Source organism: Leopardus geoffroyi, chromosome D3 (assembly GCF_018350155.1).
Source record: "Leopardus geoffroyi isolate Oge1 chromosome D3, O.geoffroyi_Oge1_pat1.0, whole genome shotgun sequence".
In the NCBI taxonomy this organism is placed as follows: domain Eukaryota; kingdom Metazoa; phylum Chordata; class Mammalia; order Carnivora; family Felidae; genus Leopardus; species Leopardus geoffroyi.
The window spans coordinates 78,261,226-78,279,890 of record NC_059339.1 but is presented as its reverse complement, the minus strand read 5'-3'; the positions used below and the strand labels follow the sequence as shown (position 1 = coordinate 78,279,890).

The window sequence follows — 18,665 nt, the reverse complement described above, 5'->3', positions numbered from 1 at the left end:
TATGGGTCCTACCATGTGACTTCAGCATGTATTTAAACTGTACTTGGGGCACCTGGCTGGCTCAGTCAGTAGAGCATGCCCCTTTTGACCTCGTGGTCATGTCTTAAGGTCATGGGTTCAAGCCGCATGTTGGATGTAGAGCCTAGTTGAAAAAATACAAATAAAACTGTACTTAACGTGGCTAGCCTACAGGAGACACTGAACGAACGTGGAATTAACAGTAAGGAAACTACCTGAGCAAATCTGGAGTGTTAAGATTACCTCAAAACAGAAGACTGCCAAAGTTTTGAGATTCTAGGCCAGTAGGCAGATTTCCTACCAGCAGCAGACCAATGCTCTCTCACTCTCTCAATATCAATGACAAAAAGATGGATTATCAAGAAGGCCCCAATTGCCCTGTGTTGTGATCTGCTAGACTGAATCCCTGATTTATTCCTCCTTTATATTATTTGATTCCGCTCTTTCTACCGCATATCCAACCTACTTGGCCCTCGAATACCCACAACCCCACTGCCGCCCAGTGAGTCCTGGCATCACACACAGGCAGAGGCAGAGCTGCGTTTATCTTTCTGAAAGCCATTCCTTTGAGTGGAGCGATATAATTGTTTCTGTTCCCACATTGTTTCATTTATTTGAAGCATTTGGGTAAGGTTTATATCCCTCCTTCTGATGAGGTTTGTCTATTTCTATTGTTCTAAAGCATCTAGCCTCTTTCTGAAACAAAGGCCAGAAGAAATCACCCAGGGTTCCTAACCAGTCTGGAGCTTTCTGATAGGTGGTTGCCTTATAGAAGCCAAATTCCCATAACACGTGCCTTCTCTAAGCCACTCCCAAGGACAATGAGAGACTCAGAGATTAAAGGCTGTTTCAGAAGATGACCAAATGATTTCATTCACTCCAAGGTACAAATGGCTAACAAAGCCCATTTTACCATCAGGCTCGCTGTCAACATGCTGGACAGATATCAAGGAAGGGGAATGTAGGAGTTGCACGCAGATTCGGGGGATGGAGAGCAGGAGAGCGATTCTTCTCACGGTAATGAGAAACAAAATTAGTGACACCTGCACAGGCTAATCTCAAAGCTAGAGATGCTAATGTTAATCCAGATATTCAATAATCTCTAAGGACCATGTAGACAAGCTCTTCCTAACTAAAATGTCAGGATGTGCCAGGCTATTAAAACTAGCTGCTCATGATTTGACTTTTCCCTCCAGTGTGGGCTTTAATTACTCACCTTTCTATGCTGGCGCTATGACAATTTCTTCCCATGTTCTCTGTCCTTTAACACTTCCTACCTCTTTCATTAGTGAGGCATGCCCAGCCACACCTCATTCCAACTTATAAGAGGGTAGTCCTGCTGCAACATAATCTTATACTACTTTGGCTGCCAAATGCAAACAAATTAAACAGCTAAGTTGCAAAATTTACATCGCCTATCTCGGCAAATGAAATGATGGATAATTTATGGTCTCTATCTGCAAGAAAACGCACTGATAGAGCGATGGTTAGAAACACGAACGAAGACGCCCCAAAGATTTCATTCTTTCCAAAGGTCAGATGCTCAAATACATGATGAGGGATGCCTATTAGCAGAAATGCTTACAGAAGTTCTTAAAATAGGGACGGTAGGCCTATTGGGTGGACTAATACATTATTACAATCATCATACTCTATCCTCTGCAAAAAGTGATTGTACTTCTAATCTACATTAATAGTAGTACAAGGACGAAATCAAAGGGTCTACCAGAATCACTTTATGCTGCACCAAAACACATGGAGTATTTTTGGTTGTTGTTTCATGTTTGTTTCACATGTATTTCAAATTTTAAAAAAAGACTGACAAAGCAGACCATAGGATGCAAGAAGGAATTCAGCAGGGTATTGACAATTCTTTGTCATGTTTATTACAGCTGGAGATCTGTGAATATTTGACCTTAAAAAGATTAGGAGCCATTATAGAAGCCATTACACCCGATTTATGGTAGAAATAGGCAGCCTATGCCGCAAGTGAAAACCCAGAAACTGGACTTCCATCTCTAAGACATTTGTGGAGAGGATTTATGCTTTGAATAGGAGTTAGATTATATAGGGGCATCTGGGGGGCTCAGTCGATTGAGCGTCCGACTTCAGCTCAGGTCATAATCCCACAGTTCGTGGGCTTCAGCCCCTGGTCAGGCTCTGAGCTATCAGCACAAAGCCCGGAGCCTGCCTTGGGTTCCGTATCTCCCTCTCTCTCTCTATGCCCCTCCCCCACTCATGCTCGCTCTCTTTCTCTCTCTTAAAAATAAACGAACCATTAAAAAAATTTTTTTTCAATATATGAAATTTATTGTCAAATTGGTTTCCATACAACACCCAGTGCTCATCCCAAAAGGTGCCCTCCTAAATACCCATCACCCACCCTCCCCTCCCTCCCACCCCCCATCAACCCTCAGTTTGTTCTCAGTTTTTAACAGTCTCCTATGCTTTGGCTCTCTCCCACTCTAACCTCTTTTTTTTTTTTTTCCTTCCCCTCCCCCATGGGTTTCTGTTAAGTTTCTCAGGATCCACATAAGAGTGAAACCATATGGTATCTGTCTTTCTCTGTATGGCTTATTTCACTTAGCATCACACTCTCCAGTTCCATCCACGTTGCTACAAAAGGCCATATTTCATTCTTTCTCATTGCCACGTAGTATTCCATTGTGTATATAAACCACAATTTCTTTATCCATTCATCTGTTGATGGACATTTAGGCTCTTTCCATACTTTGGCTATTGTTGAGAGTGCTGCTATAAAAAAAATTTTTTTAAAGGAGTTAGGTTATATATATTCTAGGTACCTTTAAACTGCAAGATTTAATGTGCCTCTGGAATCCAATAAGGACAGAGCTGGAGATAGATATTTAGGAAATCCAAAAAGAAAGCGGAATTGAACAGAACAGAGTGGTAGAATGCTACACGATGGAAACGCGCAGAGTGTACAACTATGAATCCAGCTGAGTCATCATTACCCTCTTGTCTTGCCCTCCTCTGTATTACTATGGAGCTATTCATCTGAGCACTGCTCAGTCTATGTGTTCAATGTACTATGCTTACTGTAGATGAGATTCTCTAGGTCACAAATGTTTAAGTATGCTTCTATTTAGAAAAAAAAATTATATATTAAAGATGCTATTTGCACAAAGGCAGCCCAAATAGCCATCTTTTTCTGCCATTATGTATATACCAGGGGCCTCCAAAATGGCGGCAGGCATGTTCACAGCAAGATTTGCCAAGATGATCCTCAGGGGTGCAGGGAAAACTAGTTGTTAGTATACTTATGTAAAATTAAGAAAGAATGTAACATTTACTTGATCTCAAAGGTAGTTTCACCAGGATGAGGCTTATCCTTTGCATTCTGGATGTGCTGGCCCCTGCAATTTCTCCAAATGTGGGAAACTTGACTGCTTAATTTGTGGTAATGGGGGAACTGCGTTCATGCTCTCCTCTGACGGCTAGTACCTAAAAACAGACATGGTGCTCCCACTCTTTCGTTCTAACTCCTGCCTGTTACTTTTTAAGAGAGTATACAGAACTCTGATGTCTTTTATGAGTGCAGCACCACAATATATCAACCTTACTAAAAAATGCTTCTCTAAACAACAACAACAACAACAACAACAACAACAACAACAACAACAAAACCCAGAAAGAAGGAAAGAAACATTTACTATATGGATTGCCATATCATATAGTCAAACATCAAGGACAGAGAAATCTAAGGACAGTGACTACCAGAAGGAGGCACTGAAGGTAATAATACTCATCAGAGCATTACAAGGTGGACTTCCAGGTAAATGTTTTTATAGAATATATTTCAATTATTTTAATTCAAATAACACTCACAATATGGAAACGTAGCTTTAAAATATACCTACCGGAAACCATAGGTGACCTATAATATTTATAATTTAGTATATGAGAACAACAAAATGTCAGAACGAAATCTTCTTACAACTAAAACAATACCTCTGTTACTTCCATTTGAGAATGAAAATAATAATAATGATCTAATGAGATCAGAAAAGATCTCGACACTGAAATTATCCAGAAGACTGCTTAAAATATAAATTTGCATCCATCATAACTAATGAATGACAAGCCTCACACTGAGTCTATATTCTGCCTTCAGCTAATAGCCCATGGTAGTCTGAGGTTATCCCTGGGAACAAATCATTTAAAAAGCAAGTCACCGGAACACCATTAATAAAATTTTAGTGGTAGAAAAATGATGTTACACCATGAATGAATTAAAAAAGCAGTTAAATATTAGGGTTTTTATTTTTATCTTATACTTTTTAAAATCTATACTTGTATATGTTGTAAAACTTATTAGTATAGTATAACATGTATATAATTATATAACATGTATATATATTATATATATAAATATATAATATGTGCATACATTTTATATATACATACCAAAGATAGAGATAGATATGTCGAGGGTTTAAAACATCAAGTGATTAGAAATACAGATATCATATGCATACATGTAAAATATGTATTTGTGTGTGTGTGTGTGTGTGTGTGTGTGTGTGTGTAATAACCATTTTATTTAGAAACTTGTGGTTTACCTATAAATGCTTGGTATTACAGGACTCTGAAAGACTTGTTAGCATCTGGGACAGTTAGATTTTTTTTCCTATTTATTTATGTACTATCAGGTAAACCCTTGCATTGTTCACCTGTTTTTTCAGGTTACCATCTCTTCAAATCTCATGAACATACTGCCTGCATTTTATAAAATAGTAAAGAGCATTTTTTCACAAGCTTACTATTCAAATTCCTTTTTCTACATTAGTTGATACTTACAAATATTTGAAAAGTAAACCAGATAATCTGTATTCTAAACTCTCAATGATTATGCTTCTATCGGTCAAGACTCTGAAGTCTGAGGCTTTAATTTTATGCTGATGCAGTTCCAGGGGCTATTTGTACCAGATGAATATTTCCAGGCCAAAGCAACAATCTCATCTGTATTCATTACTGTCCTAAATTACAGATATTAAAGATACATAAACCATGAAGCCACGTGGTGATATTTCCATGTTAACACTTCCCCACTGACTCAAATAGGTTGTGTTTATACATCTGATCAGAGAATTGGAAAAAAAAAACAGCACCTGATACCAATAAAGATGACACAATTGTATTTTTATGGATCATGATCTATTCATATGTCATGCTCACACAGGTATAAATAGGTCAAATTTGAAAACAGCAGTTGTCAGTATCTTTGGCAACAATAAAATAATCCATGAAACCACTTTTACATTTGTTAATTCCCACACAGGTTAAAGCACTTTCAAAATAATTAGGTAGCAAATTAAAGTTCTGTATTATTTGGGTTTCATGTTCTTGTGTATTCTTTTCTTTTTTTTTTTGAAAGAGAAAGAGAGAACAAGCACCATCAGTGTGGAGCCTGAAGCAGGGATTGATCTCACAAACTGAACTGTGAGATCATGACCTGAGCTGGAATTAAGTCGGATGCTTAACTGACTGAACCACCCAGGCATCCCATGTTTTTGTGTATTATATTTCTTTAATTTTTTAGAATAACACATTCTGTACCCATACCAGTAACTTTTTTTAATAGACTTTGTTTTTTAGAGTGGTTTTGGGTGCACGACAAAATTAAGCACGGGGGGCAGACATTTCCCACATACCGCTTACCTCCACACATGAATAATCCCCCATTATCAACATCCCCCATCAGAGCGGCGCATCTGATACAACTGATAAACCTACACTGACAAATCTCCATCATCCAAAGTCTGCAGTTCACATCATGGTTCACTTGTTGTGTTGTATATTTTATGAAAGTACTTGATTCCCTCTATGCGAACAAATTTATACTGGCACATGTCCATCATTACAGTATCACACAGAGTACTTGCACTGCCCTAAATATCCTCTGTGCTCCACCGACTCAACTCTCCCTCCCTTCTAACCTCTGGCAACCACTTATCTTTTTACTGTCTCCATGTTTTTGCCTTTCCTGGAATGTCACATAGTTGGAATCATACAGGATGTAGCCTTTTCAGATTGGCTTCTTTCGCTTAGTAAGATGCATTTCAGTCTCCAAAATGTCTTTTCGTGGCTTCATGGCTCAATTCTCTTCCACGCTGTAAATAATCCACCCCAGTTTCTTCATCATTCACCTGCTGGAGGACATCTTGGTTGCTTCCAAGTTTTGTCAACTATGATGAAGCCGCTGTAAACATGCATGTGCATATTTTTTGTGGGGACGTAAGTTTTCAACTCTTTGGGAAAGTACCAAGGGGCACAATTGTCGGGTCATATGCTAACAGTGCCTTTAATTTTGTGAGAAATAGCCAAACCGTCTTCCAAAGTGACTGTACCATTTTGCATTTGCACCAGCCATGGATGAGACTTCCTGTTGCCTCACATTCTCTCCAGCATTTGGTGGCGTCGGTGTTCCAGATTTGACCATTCTGGTGGGCGTGTGGTGCTATCTCATCATCTCAGTTTGCATTCCCCTGATGACATATGATGTGGAGCGTCTTTTCATACGCTTATTTGCCATCTGTATATTTCCCTTGGTGAAGCTTTCATTTTGGGGAATAAAACACTAGAAGATTCTATTAGTTTGGGTTTAAAATGTTACAAAGAAATATTTAACAATAGGGTGTATCAGGGAGCTTTCTGCCCTCAAGCTACACAGGAAATCCCACTGTAAAATGTATTTGCTGGTTTTCTAATGAGCTCAGCCTTAATATTCAAACTTTAGTGAACACTTACCCAAACTCAGCAGAGATAGCCTCTCCCCTCATACTGGTATCAGTTTGCTTATTTCCCATCTACCCCTGCTTCTCTTCAGCAACACTTCCTTTTTTCTCAATACTAATTATAATGGCTTGATAAAAATAGCTTGAATTAAGGAGCAATCAGTTTAATTAAATTCTGATGATATTGAAGACGTGCCCTTGAAATTGTCTATGTAGTTCCAGAAGAAAAGAATCAAATTAATTAACACTTTTCAAATAAAGATGTAAAATTCCTTGTACAACCAAGTATTTAGTCTAAATTTAGATACTCACTAAAGTGCTGCTCAGAGTAAAATGTCAAGTAAAAAGAGATATTATGAAAACACACATGTGAAAGAAAAGATGTCCAAATTTCTCACCCTGGTAACCAAATGGGTGCTTACCATTTTCTTCTCAGAAGAAAAAAAGATCATGGGTTTTAAAAAGGAGAGAGAAGGGGCGCCTGGGTGGCGCAGTCGGTTAAGCGTCCGACTTCAGCCAGGTCACGATCTCGCGGTCCGTGAGTTCGAGCCCCGCGTCGGGCTCTGGGCTGATGGCTCAGAGCCTGGAGCCTGTTTCCGATTCTGTGTCTCCCTCTCTCTCTGCCCCTCCCCCGTTCATGCTCTGTCTCTCTCTGTCCCAAAAATAAATAAACGTTGAAAAGTTAAAAAAAAAAAGGAGAGAGAAAAAAGATCTGTTTTCAGATGCTGGCTTTCCCATTCACTAGCTGTGTTATGTGGTAGGTTATCTAATTTCAATTTCTTTGTATGTAATTGGAGAAAATGGGATAAAGTCATGTTGTCCCCATGAAAATTCAATGAAATGATGTTTGTAAAACACCCAGCATAGTGCCTGTCACAAATTAGGAACTTCATAAGTGAGAGGGTTCTATTTGTTCACCATTTATCAAAAAAGGGCATGGGGTTAAAAAAAAACAAAAAGGAAGGAAGGAAGGAAGAGAAAAAGGAAAAATTTAAAAGAAAGAAAAAAACATGCACAAATATAAAAGAAAGTAAAATGCCATTGAGGTGAGAGGCTCTTAAAATCTACCTTAAACACAAACAAAAATTTCAATTTCCAGGGTGCCTCGTGGCTCAGTCAGTTAAGCATCCGACTTTGGCTCAGGTCATGATCTCACGGTTTGTAGTTTCAAGCCCTGCATTGGGTTCTGTGCTGACAGCTCAGAGCCTGGAGCCTGCTTTGGATCCTTTCTCAGTCCCTCATCGCCCCTCCCCTGCTCATGCACTGTCTGTCTGTCTCAGTCTCTCTCAAAAGTAAACACTAAAAAAAAAAAAAAAAAATTCAATTCCCTATAAAATGTTGTAATTTCAAACTAAACGACATTGTAAGTGACATAAGACTGTCACAGAAACACAAATAGTGCAGGACTCCACTTACACGTGGTATCCAAAATAGTCAAATCCATAGCATCAGAGAGTGGAATGGTGACTGGCAGGGGCTGGGGTTGAAGAAAGGGGGAGTTGCTAATAAATGGGCACAAAGTTTCAGTTATGCAAAGGGAATAAATTCAAGAGATGTGCTGTACAACATTGTATCTATATATAGTCAGCGATACAGCACCGTTGCCTTCAGATTTTGTGGAAAAAAAACTTTAGAGGGTAACTCTCATGTGAGGTGTTCTCAACATAACCAAAGAAATTAATAAGGAAAAGTAAATAAATAAATCAGAACATCTAGCCCTTTCTCAGAACTTCACTATAGCTTTGTAATAAATGAGATGCATTTCCCTTTGAAAACAACAACTAAACATAATTAAACGGCCCCCAACCAAATCTCTCAAATCCCCTTAATCCCTTTCTCAGAAAAATATAGGCGCCATTAGCCCCTGTTCCTGTGTTCAAGCCACAGGTTCCCACGTAAGCTGGGGAGGTATCAGCCTAAGTGAAGTGCCCTTGCCCAAAAGAGAGCACAGTACCTAAAATCCCATGAGCCTGATAGGTATTCCTCTCCATGCTTTATGTTCTAAACTTCAAATAGCTCTGGAGCATTGATCAATATGATCTCATCAACAAAGCATTTCCTCTAAAGCTTTGTTAGAACTCCAGATACTAATGTCTATTTTTCTTTTTTTTTTTTAAATTTTTTTTTTCAACGTTTATTTATTTTTGGGACAGAGAGAGACAGAGCATGAACGGGGGAGGGGCAGAGAGAGAGGGAGACACAGAATCGGAAACAGGCTCCAGGCTCTGAGCCATCAGCCCAGAGCCTGACGCGGGGCTCGAACTCACGGACCGTGAGATCGTGACCTGGCTGAAGTCGGACGCTTAACCGACTGCGCCACCCAGGCGCCCCCTATTTTTCTAACTATAACCACTAAATAGTGGCATTTGAGTAAGCCAATAATAGGTAGTTGGCCTTTCTTCAGGACATGACATCCCAGAGGCATTCACCGAAGTCAGTTCATGTTTTTTCTGAAAAACTAAACTCTTTCTTAAGATGCCAGCATAAACTTTAACCAATATTTAAGCTATTGAAAAGGAAAGGAGATGATAAATAGCTGCTGAATTGAAATAAAGCCAATCGCACTTTCTATTAGCAAGACTGTATCATAAAAGACAGGAGGGTATAGGGAAAGTTGTAAAATCAGACTTGAAACAGCTCCAGCCTTATCAGGGGAATGAATAAGGGTAAGATAAATATACAAATATCAGCACTTAATGGCAGGATGGAAAAAGGAGAAGAATACGAGAAGCACTTCAGCAAGCCATTGGGGAGTTCAGTATAAGAAATAAGAAGGTATTTCTGGCTGGGATCTGCCTTAAAGGAAGATGTGAAGGATGAGTAGACTCTGTTCAGGAGGGAAGAGCCTTCAGGCATGAAGAAAAGGGCATGTTTTCACAAAAGCAGAAAAGCACCGGGCACTGTCAGTGAAAAGCGGCAGGATTCAGTAGTTTCCAAAGTACGAAAGATAATGTTGGGTTATGAAATGTCAAAGTCCATCTGTCACCATTGCATTTGCCTGCAAGTAACAGAAAACCTCAAGACAGTGATTTAAGCAAACAAAAGTTGACTTTCTTTTGTTATATCAAGAAGTCAGATGTAGGTAGTTGTCTGTACTGGCTTAGTAGTCAAGGCTTGCATGGTCAATACCTTCATATTGAGGTGTTTCCCTGTGGTTTCCAGATACCATAAACTTCTACGTGTATCTCATTGGCAAGGGCCGTATCAAGGGACACTCATAACTGCATGGAAGACTGGAAAAGACTAGCCCTGACCGCCTTAACAGTAGTCACAAGTGAGGCAGGAGGAAGAGGAGATAAAGGGTTGGATGGACCACAAAGTCACCTACAAGTGCATAAAGGCTTGTCATGTAGGAGAGAACTTATGGGGAATTAAAAACCAGTGAGCAGAACTTCCACAAGAGCAATAGCATCCAACCAAGGGCCAGCTAACAAAAAAACCAGCTAGATCAAACCCTAGTGAATGACCATCACAGAAACGTTCACATGAAAGGCGGATGGCTATCCCGGGAGAAGTAGCACACAAGCGATTCCTGGATTGAAAAGGAGTCTGAACTGAAGCGAAAAGAGAGCCAACACTGGTTGCCCACATCTCAATCTGCAAGAGTCATCATCGGTGCTTCCCCTTCCTCTGCGGTGGGCACTTGGTTGTGCCAGTGACTTCTGGCCATGGGTGCTGTCCCGACCCCTCCTACTCCCCGTCCCAAGACTTTCATCCCAAGACTTTTAGCTCAGTTTCTCTCACTCTTTTGAATCCTTCGAGCTGAATGGCAGGTCTGATAAGGTCTGTGTAGCATTCAAGCGTCCACCACCTCCCGTGAATGTCAAATTCCCTGGAAGATGAGAAAACTAGAACTCCTAGAGCAAAGATGTTCTAACTCACCCAGCTTCTGTGGTTCCAAGCCAAGCCACACTTACTCCCAAACAGTTCATATCTTACATCCCTCAGTTGCTGCTTTCTTTATTACACCTGAAGAGCTGCTTCAAGATTTGTGACAGAAGCTAGCCCAGTTAGCCACACCTTCTTCTCTAATGCCTTCTAGTGAAGATCCACCCCCCCCACCCCCCTCTACTCCTAGATCTTGCGTCTGAAAAGCAAGCATAATTGCAGTTTTGGTTTATCCCCACCCTCTTTCCCTACTGACAGAGCCGCGTGTGAGAAGTATTTCTTTTTCTGATTATAAGAACATAAAAGAGGTGCCGAATGCAAAGGGGGAAATGCATGATAAACATTAAAATCCTTAAAGATAACCACTGCTGAAATTCGCTGCGTGTCCTTTCTGGGTTTGTCTACAGAAAAGTACACAAGAATAAACAAATGTATATTGGTATGTGCATATTGGTACGTGTGGGGAGGGAGGGAGGTGTAGTTCGGAAGCATACTGTGCATTCTGTTTTATACCCCTGATTTATTGTCGCTTAACAAAGTCATTAGAAGCTACTTTTTAAATATTCTTAAAACAGTGGAGCAGAAGTTACGATACACACACAATCATAGAACCCTCCCTAGAAAGAAAGTATATTAAGTCACTAAAGTGTATTTTCTCTGGAAAAGCGGTCCCATGTTACTTTGAGGGTAAAACTAGCCTCGGGGAGAGGAGAAGCTGGCCTGAACCTCAGAAAAGCAAAGTAAGCCTTGAGTATTATCTTTCCTTGTTTAGCGTATTGCCTGGGGCTGTTTTTATTAGTCTTCTGAGGAGGCTCCACTCCTACTTGGATCGGTGATAAACTGAATCCGCAGACGCTTCAAGATGCCCAATCATCTTGGGGAAGAGATTTTGTAAGCAGAAAGATTTGGGGGGCAGGGGGGAGGCTGAAAAAGGAAGACCAGACAGCTTTCGGGACACAAGTCATAAGTGGCTCCCAGCTACTTTCCTGATCTAAGCCCTACGTCCTGGCCCCGGTACTCTTCTCGCAGAACCTCCTAGGAGGTGTTAGAATTGCAAAGAAATGCAAAAACTAAAGCAGAGACCTTAAGGGAACAAAGGCAATGCGAAAACTAACCATCTCTAACAAGCTAGGAAACAGCCTAACCGCAGTAGAGACAATAAATCAGGGGTAAAATTCCCAATGCTGTTTCAAAAGTCAAGACTGACCTGTCGCACATTCTGGAGCTGTTTTTGCAGGGTTGAATTGAAATAGTGCCCCATTGGGTTAATGAGGTTAAAACTAGCAGAAAATGTAAAGCTTGTTTTTTTGTTTTTTTGTTTTTTTGTTTGTTTTTTCAGAGAACTGTTTTCTCCCTAATCACTATTGTTTCTTTTTGAACCCACTAGCAAATATACTAGCTCTCCCTGCAGAAGACTGGATTCAAGGTTAACCGATTTGGTTCCAGCCTAGGAACAAGCAAGGTCTTACATGCCCTACCCAATATAGGGAGTCCAAGACCCCATCCAATCTCTGCTTCATTATAGTATTCAAGTCTCCACCCAAGGAGGACCACGCCTTGATTAACCTAACAGTGCAAGTATAGGCTTGTTTTCTAAGGACACCTGCACAATATAATGCCTGCCTTTACATATGATAACAAAGCTCCCCTTTCTGAATATTCATCTGAAACCCTAAATAAAAGAACCTACTCACCCCCGCTTGGGAATCTCGGCTTTGGAAATTATTCCCCACAGTCTTCTTATTTGCTGCAAATAAAGATTGCTTTGGGTGACAACACCCCCTGGTTTAGTCTCTATCTGTCACTTACCAAGGGACAAACTCCCCTTAGTTGGGTTACAAGTTGATACTCTAAATATTATTAACTTCCAGCCTCTTGAGGGTGATATTGGAGGGAAGAAGATTATATAAATTACCTAATTTTGAATGAGGTCACTTCATGGATATTGTGACAAGTTCCCTTTTATTTCAGATCTCTCGGGGCCAGCTTTAAGCTACAAGAGATTTCTGGGCAGGACCATCATTTCCCTTCTTATCTCCCCACTCTTGTCTCCTCCCTCTGCACCAAGAATTCACTAAATCTCTGTGGCAAGCCTGGTAAGGAAACACCTTTCTGCAGTGACCGTGAAGTAACAAGGGTTTCTCACATCTGGCAAATATGTCACGTTCTTAATAGCAACTAATAAACACATGCTTAGTAAGAGTTTACTCAAAGCCTTGTCCAGTGTAACTGGGGCAGGGTGAATGGGGGAGAAGGAGATGCAATTATTAGTACCAAAGCAGTGATAATTTAGTTCTGGGTGCAAGACAATGAACCAAAGTCAACAAAATGCGACAGTATTTTGTTAAATACTACGATCCTGGCCACAAGTACCATGAGTATTCAAAGAATGAGGTCAGTGATATTAGAACAGTCGAAGAAGACATCAAAGAGAGGACGTAACATGAGCTGGAACTTGGAGAGAATATTTATGCTCGAGAAGAGAAGCTGCACACATTTGGAAATTGCTGAGAGATAACTGGGGACCCTTTGGGTGTCTCTGTGCCCACTAGCACAACATCTGTTCATCCAACTGCTTAACAAACATTTATTGAACAATTCTTTCTCTCAAGCCCTGTGCTAGGCTTCAGAAATGCACAGCCAAACAGGAGGAACAAAGTCCCTGTATCAATTAGCCTGCGTTGTCTTTTACGCATGCTCATAATTAACGATCAGTCAGTGCAGCTCACCTATTTCCCTGAATACTGTGATTTTTGTTGCTTCTCCAAGACATTCAGTCAATAGCTTTATGTTCAATAACTCATGCTGAAGGTAACTTCTGACATCTGGAAAAATCATACAAATAGTCAGTTTTAAATAAAGATGTTTCTCCTCTACATCGTTCCCTCTGGCCAATATGTAATCAACAAAGCTTTGCTTTTGCTCATTTTATTTTCCTTTATTTTATTTTTTTAATATGAAATGTATTGCCAAATTGGTTTCCATACAACACCCAGTGCTCCTGCCAACAGGTGCCTTCCTCCATGCCCATCACCCACCCTCCCCTCCCCCCCACCCCCCCATCAATCCTCAGTTTGTTCTCAGTTTTTAAGAGTCTCTTCTGCTTTGGCTCCCTCCCTCTCTTTTTTTTCCCCCCTTCCCCTCCCCCATGGTCTTCTGTTAAGTTTCTCAGGATCCACGTAGGAGTGAAAACATATGGTATCTGTCTTTCTCTGTGTGGCTTATTTCACTTAGCATCACACTCTCCAGTTCCATCCGCATTGCTACAAATGGCCAGATTTCATTCTTTCTCGTTGCCAAGTAGTATTCCATTGTGCATATAAACCACAATTTCTTTATCCATTCATCAGTTTATGGTCATTTAGGCTCTTTCCATGGTTTGGCTATTGTTGAAAGTGCTGCTATAAACATTGGGGTACAAGTGCCCGTATGCGTCAGCACTCCTGTATCCCTTGGGTAAATTCCTAGCAGTGCTATTGCTGGGTCATAGGGTAGATCTATTTTTTAACTTTTTGAGGAACCTCCACACTGTTTTCCAGAGCGGTTGCACCAATTTGCATTCCCACCAGCAGTGCAAGAAGGTTCCTGTTTCTCCACATCCTCACCAGCATCTATAGTCTCCTGATTTGTTCTTTTTAGCCACTCTGACAGGCATGAGGTGATATCTCAGTGTCGTTTTGATTTGTATTTCCCTGATGAGGAGTGATGTTGAGCATCTTTTCATAAAGAAACTGATCCCATACGCAATTGCACCAAGAATCATAAAATACCTAGGAATAAACCTAACGAAAGATGTAAAAGATCTGTATGCTGAAAACTATAGAAAGCTTATGAAGGAAACTGAAGAAGATACAAAGAAATGGAAAAACATTCCATGCTCATGGATTGGAAGAATAAATATTTAAAATGTCAATACTACCCAAAGCAATCTACACATTCAATGCAATCCCAATCAAAATTGCACCAGCATTCTTCTCGAAGCTAGAACAAACAATCCTAACATTTGTATGAAACCACAAAAGGTCTCTGAATAGCCAAAGTAATACTGAAGAAGAAGACCAGAGCAGGAGGCATCACACTCTGACTTTAGCCTCTACTACAAAGCTGTAATCATCAAGACAGCATGGTATTGGCACAAAAACAGACACATAGACCAATGGAATAGAATAGAGACTCCAGAATTGGACCCACCAAAGTATGGCCAACTAATCTTTGACAAAGCAGGAAAGAATATCCAATGGAAAAAAGACAGTCTCTTTAACTAATGGTGCTGGGAGAACTGGACAGCAACATGCAGAAGAATGAAACTAGACCACTTTCTTACACCGTTCACAAAAATAAACTCAAAATGGATAAAGGACCTGAATGTGAGACAGGAAACCATCCAAACCCTAGAGGAGAAAGCAGGAAAAAACTTCTCTGACCTCAGCCACAGTAATTTCTTACTTGACACATCTCCAGAGGCAAGGGAATTAAAAGCAAAAATGGGGGCGCCTGGGTGGCGCAGTCGGTTAAGCGTCCGACTTCAGCCAGGTCACGATCTCGCGGTCCGGGAGTTCGAGCCCCGCGTCAGGCTCTGGGCTGATGGCTCAGAGCCTGGAGCCTGTTTCCGATTCTGTGTCTCCCTCTCTCTCTACCCCTCCCCCGTTCATGCTCTGTCTCTCTCTGTCCCCAAAATAAATAAACGTTGAAAAAAAAAATTTGAAAGCAAAAATGAACTATTGGGACCTCATCAAGATAAAAAGCTTCTGGACAGGGAAGGAAACTATCAACAAAACTAAAAGGCAACCAACAGAATGGGAAAAGATATTTGCAAATGACATATCAGACAAAGGGCTAGTATCCAAAATCTATAAAGAACTCACCAAACTCCACACCCGAAAAACAACCCAGTGAAGAAATGGGCAGAAAACATGAATAGACACTTCTCTAAAGAAGACATCCAGATGGCCAACAGGCACATGAAAAGATGTTTTTGCTCATTTAAGAAAATATATTTGCTAGTGCTTATCTTTCTCAGGGTATTTTACCTAGTTTCTGGTCACCACAAACTAGTCTTTCCCCTCGCAATGAATCTTCTAACATGAAGACCCTTGAACTTTAGGAACACTAACAGATTATTTTGAATAGTTTCCAAAATATGCTTGATGAAATGGAACATGAGGTAACTTGCTGGCAATCAGTAATGGATATAGCATGTGAAATATACAAGACTAAGATGACAATTGATGGAATCGAAGAATTTTACATCACATACATCAACCAAACACATGCTCTGGGCAAGCTCTTCTTCAAAATCCCCAATTGTCTTCCAGCCATCTTTACAAATACTTCAGATCAAGGAGTGTCCGCTCCTTCCGAAGACAACCTACTCTTTTCTAATTCATTTTTATTCTTTTTTTAAAATATTGAGCCTAAAATATTTCTCTCTATAAAACTTCAAACTATTGATTCTGGGTCAGCTTTCTAAAGCAGTACATAAGAATTTGGTGCCCTCCATTACATGATAGCCTTTCAGAGACTACCTTGCTCCAGCATAAAATTCTTGCTGCAGACTTTTCTCTTTTCAGGGTTAATCATACTTAGGTACTCTCCATTAGACATATTTTTTTAAATTTTTTTTTTATGTTTACTTTTGAGAGAAAGAAAGACAGATCATGAACACGGGAGGGGCAGGGAGAGAGAGGGAGACACAGAATCTGAAGTAGGCTCCAGGCTCTGAGCTATCAGCACAGAGCCCAACAAGGGGCTCGAACTCACAAACCGCGAGATCATGACCTGAGACAAAGTCGGACACTTAACCGACTGAGCCACCCAGGCGCCCTTCCATTAGACATATTTTTTTAACCTTTCTCCTGAAAACATATGAATGGGATAATATGCTATCCACAGTTCTAAGAAAACTAATAAAACTGTATTTAAAATGCCAAAAAGCCTATATTATAAAGCTCTTAATAATAGTGGAAATGGTAAACAGGCTTTTATTATAGGACTAGATTGGTTTCCATAAAGCGCAGGAAGCCATTTTCAGGAATCATTATATCACAACAGAATATCAGGGAGTAGTAAATATCGCACCTTCCTCTCCTATCACTTCAAAATAAGCAAAGCTAACTATCCAGAGAGTGACTGTCCTAACACATTGTTGGGTAGATAGTTGTTGAAGTAAAGCCTTCTAATCAGTGTGGCTGCAGGGGTGCTGACAGATAAACCTCATTCAGCCACCACACATGTGAGGACTACTGTGGTCAGCATGCCATGTTGGTTGCTTATATTTACGGGCAGTTTTTTATGTGATTATACCATTGTTATAATCAAATACTGTCATTTTCTGTCAGTGCCATGACATAAACATGTTTGGGGGAAAGTGGTTCATTTTATACAACATTAAAGCAATTAGAAGTTCATCTCCTATGAGGAAAGCAAAAGTTGCTACCCAACATCTGCTCATCCCATTCAATATTCCCACCAATAGACACTCAGTTGGGTAGGGCACAGGAGACTTTTCTCAAGTCACATGTTTCATGTGTAAGTACTTTACTCCTTGAACAGTTACACCATTTTATCGGGTATATCAAACTTCCATAAAGAATTTGTAAAATAAGAAGATAAAATGATAGCTAAGGATAAGTCCAGAAGTCCATCATGCTACCAAAGGCACGAAGTGGACAAATAGGGTGATTTGGACAAGTTAAAGGGCAGCATGAGCAGAACTCTTAGACTTTGGAAGGAAAAGAAAATAGAACATAGGCTGGAAAAATGCTCCCTACAGGATGTCATGATGAGTCTTCCACCCTGGGCAGAAGTGGTCTGTGAGTTCTGCTTATGTGGCCCCAGGAAAGGAACATACTAAGTACAACACTCCTAGTGAACAACTATTGCAACATCTCCCAGGCACTTTTATATAAGTAATAGATGACACAAGACCACCTGTAAAGCCCACACAGAGCAATGTTCTGCCCCAAAATGGCCAGTAGAATCATCCAGAGAGGTATAGGCATATGTACAAGACAGGCCAGACTAGAATCTACATGAAAATAACTTTTGAAAACAGCTGGGACTAAAGACAATGGTGACCATTTCTGTGATGTGTTGGTGTCCATTTGAGAGCATTCACAGCAAGTAAGAGTAGAGGAGTAATCGCTCTAATATTCAACATCCAAGGAATTTGGGAGAGAAGTTTTCTATCCCTGTCCTCAGCCAGTGTACATTAGCAAGACAGGAGGAGGTGGGTTAGAATTAGAAATTAATGTCAATCCTTACCTCACAAGTCTGACTGCTAGTGTAGACCAGGTCTTGAGGTCACAATGGAGACAGGACCTTTGCCCAGTACCCAAGACTCTCTGGTTGGGGTTCAGTTCAGCCCAGAGTAGGTACTGAAGTTGAGTTCAGTATCTACTGTCTGCCTAGCACCACGCTGGCAAGAACATAGTCTCTACTCTCATAGTCCTTACAGAAGGACAGATTTGCAAGCAAATAAAATTGTGCCGTATAATGCACACAAAAAAAAGCAAAGTCTGTATAGGATACATAAGTGTGTGGGGAGGTGCCTGGGTGGCTCAATTGATTACGTGTTCAACTGTTGGTTATAGCTCAGGACATGATCTCACTGTTTGCAGGTTCAAGCCCTGCATCGGGCTCCGCACTGACAGCACAGAGCCTGCTTGGAATGCTCTTTCTCTCTCTTTCTCTGTCCCTAGCCCACTCATGTGCTCACTCTCTCGCTTTCTCTCTGTGTGTCAAAATAAATAAATAAACATTTTCTCAAAATATATATACAAGTAGGACAGTGGAAAAAGCAAATAACACAGTCTGGAGGCAGGAAGCACTTCGTGTAAACGATAATGCCTGTACAGGGTTTGGATGATCAACAGGGATTTTCAAGGCAGACGGGGGGAGAGGTGCATTCTAGGAAGAAGTAAGAACGCGTGCAAGGACATGGTGTGTGGTGAGAATTTAAAAGAGTTCATGATGACTCAATCGTTGGCACAGAAGAGAAAG

The 18,665-nt window shown here is 40.5% G+C and overlaps 1 non-coding gene across 1 annotated transcript; it reads left to right on the top strand.

The window, feature by feature from the left end:
• Positions 1–3,305: 3,305 nt before the first annotated feature.
• LOC123588643 lies at positions 3,306–3,472 on the top strand. Its single transcript, XR_006707957.1, has one exon. It is a non-coding gene; the product is annotated as a U1 spliceosomal RNA (small nuclear RNA).
• The last annotated feature ends 15,193 nt before the right edge of the window (positions 3,473–18,665 follow it).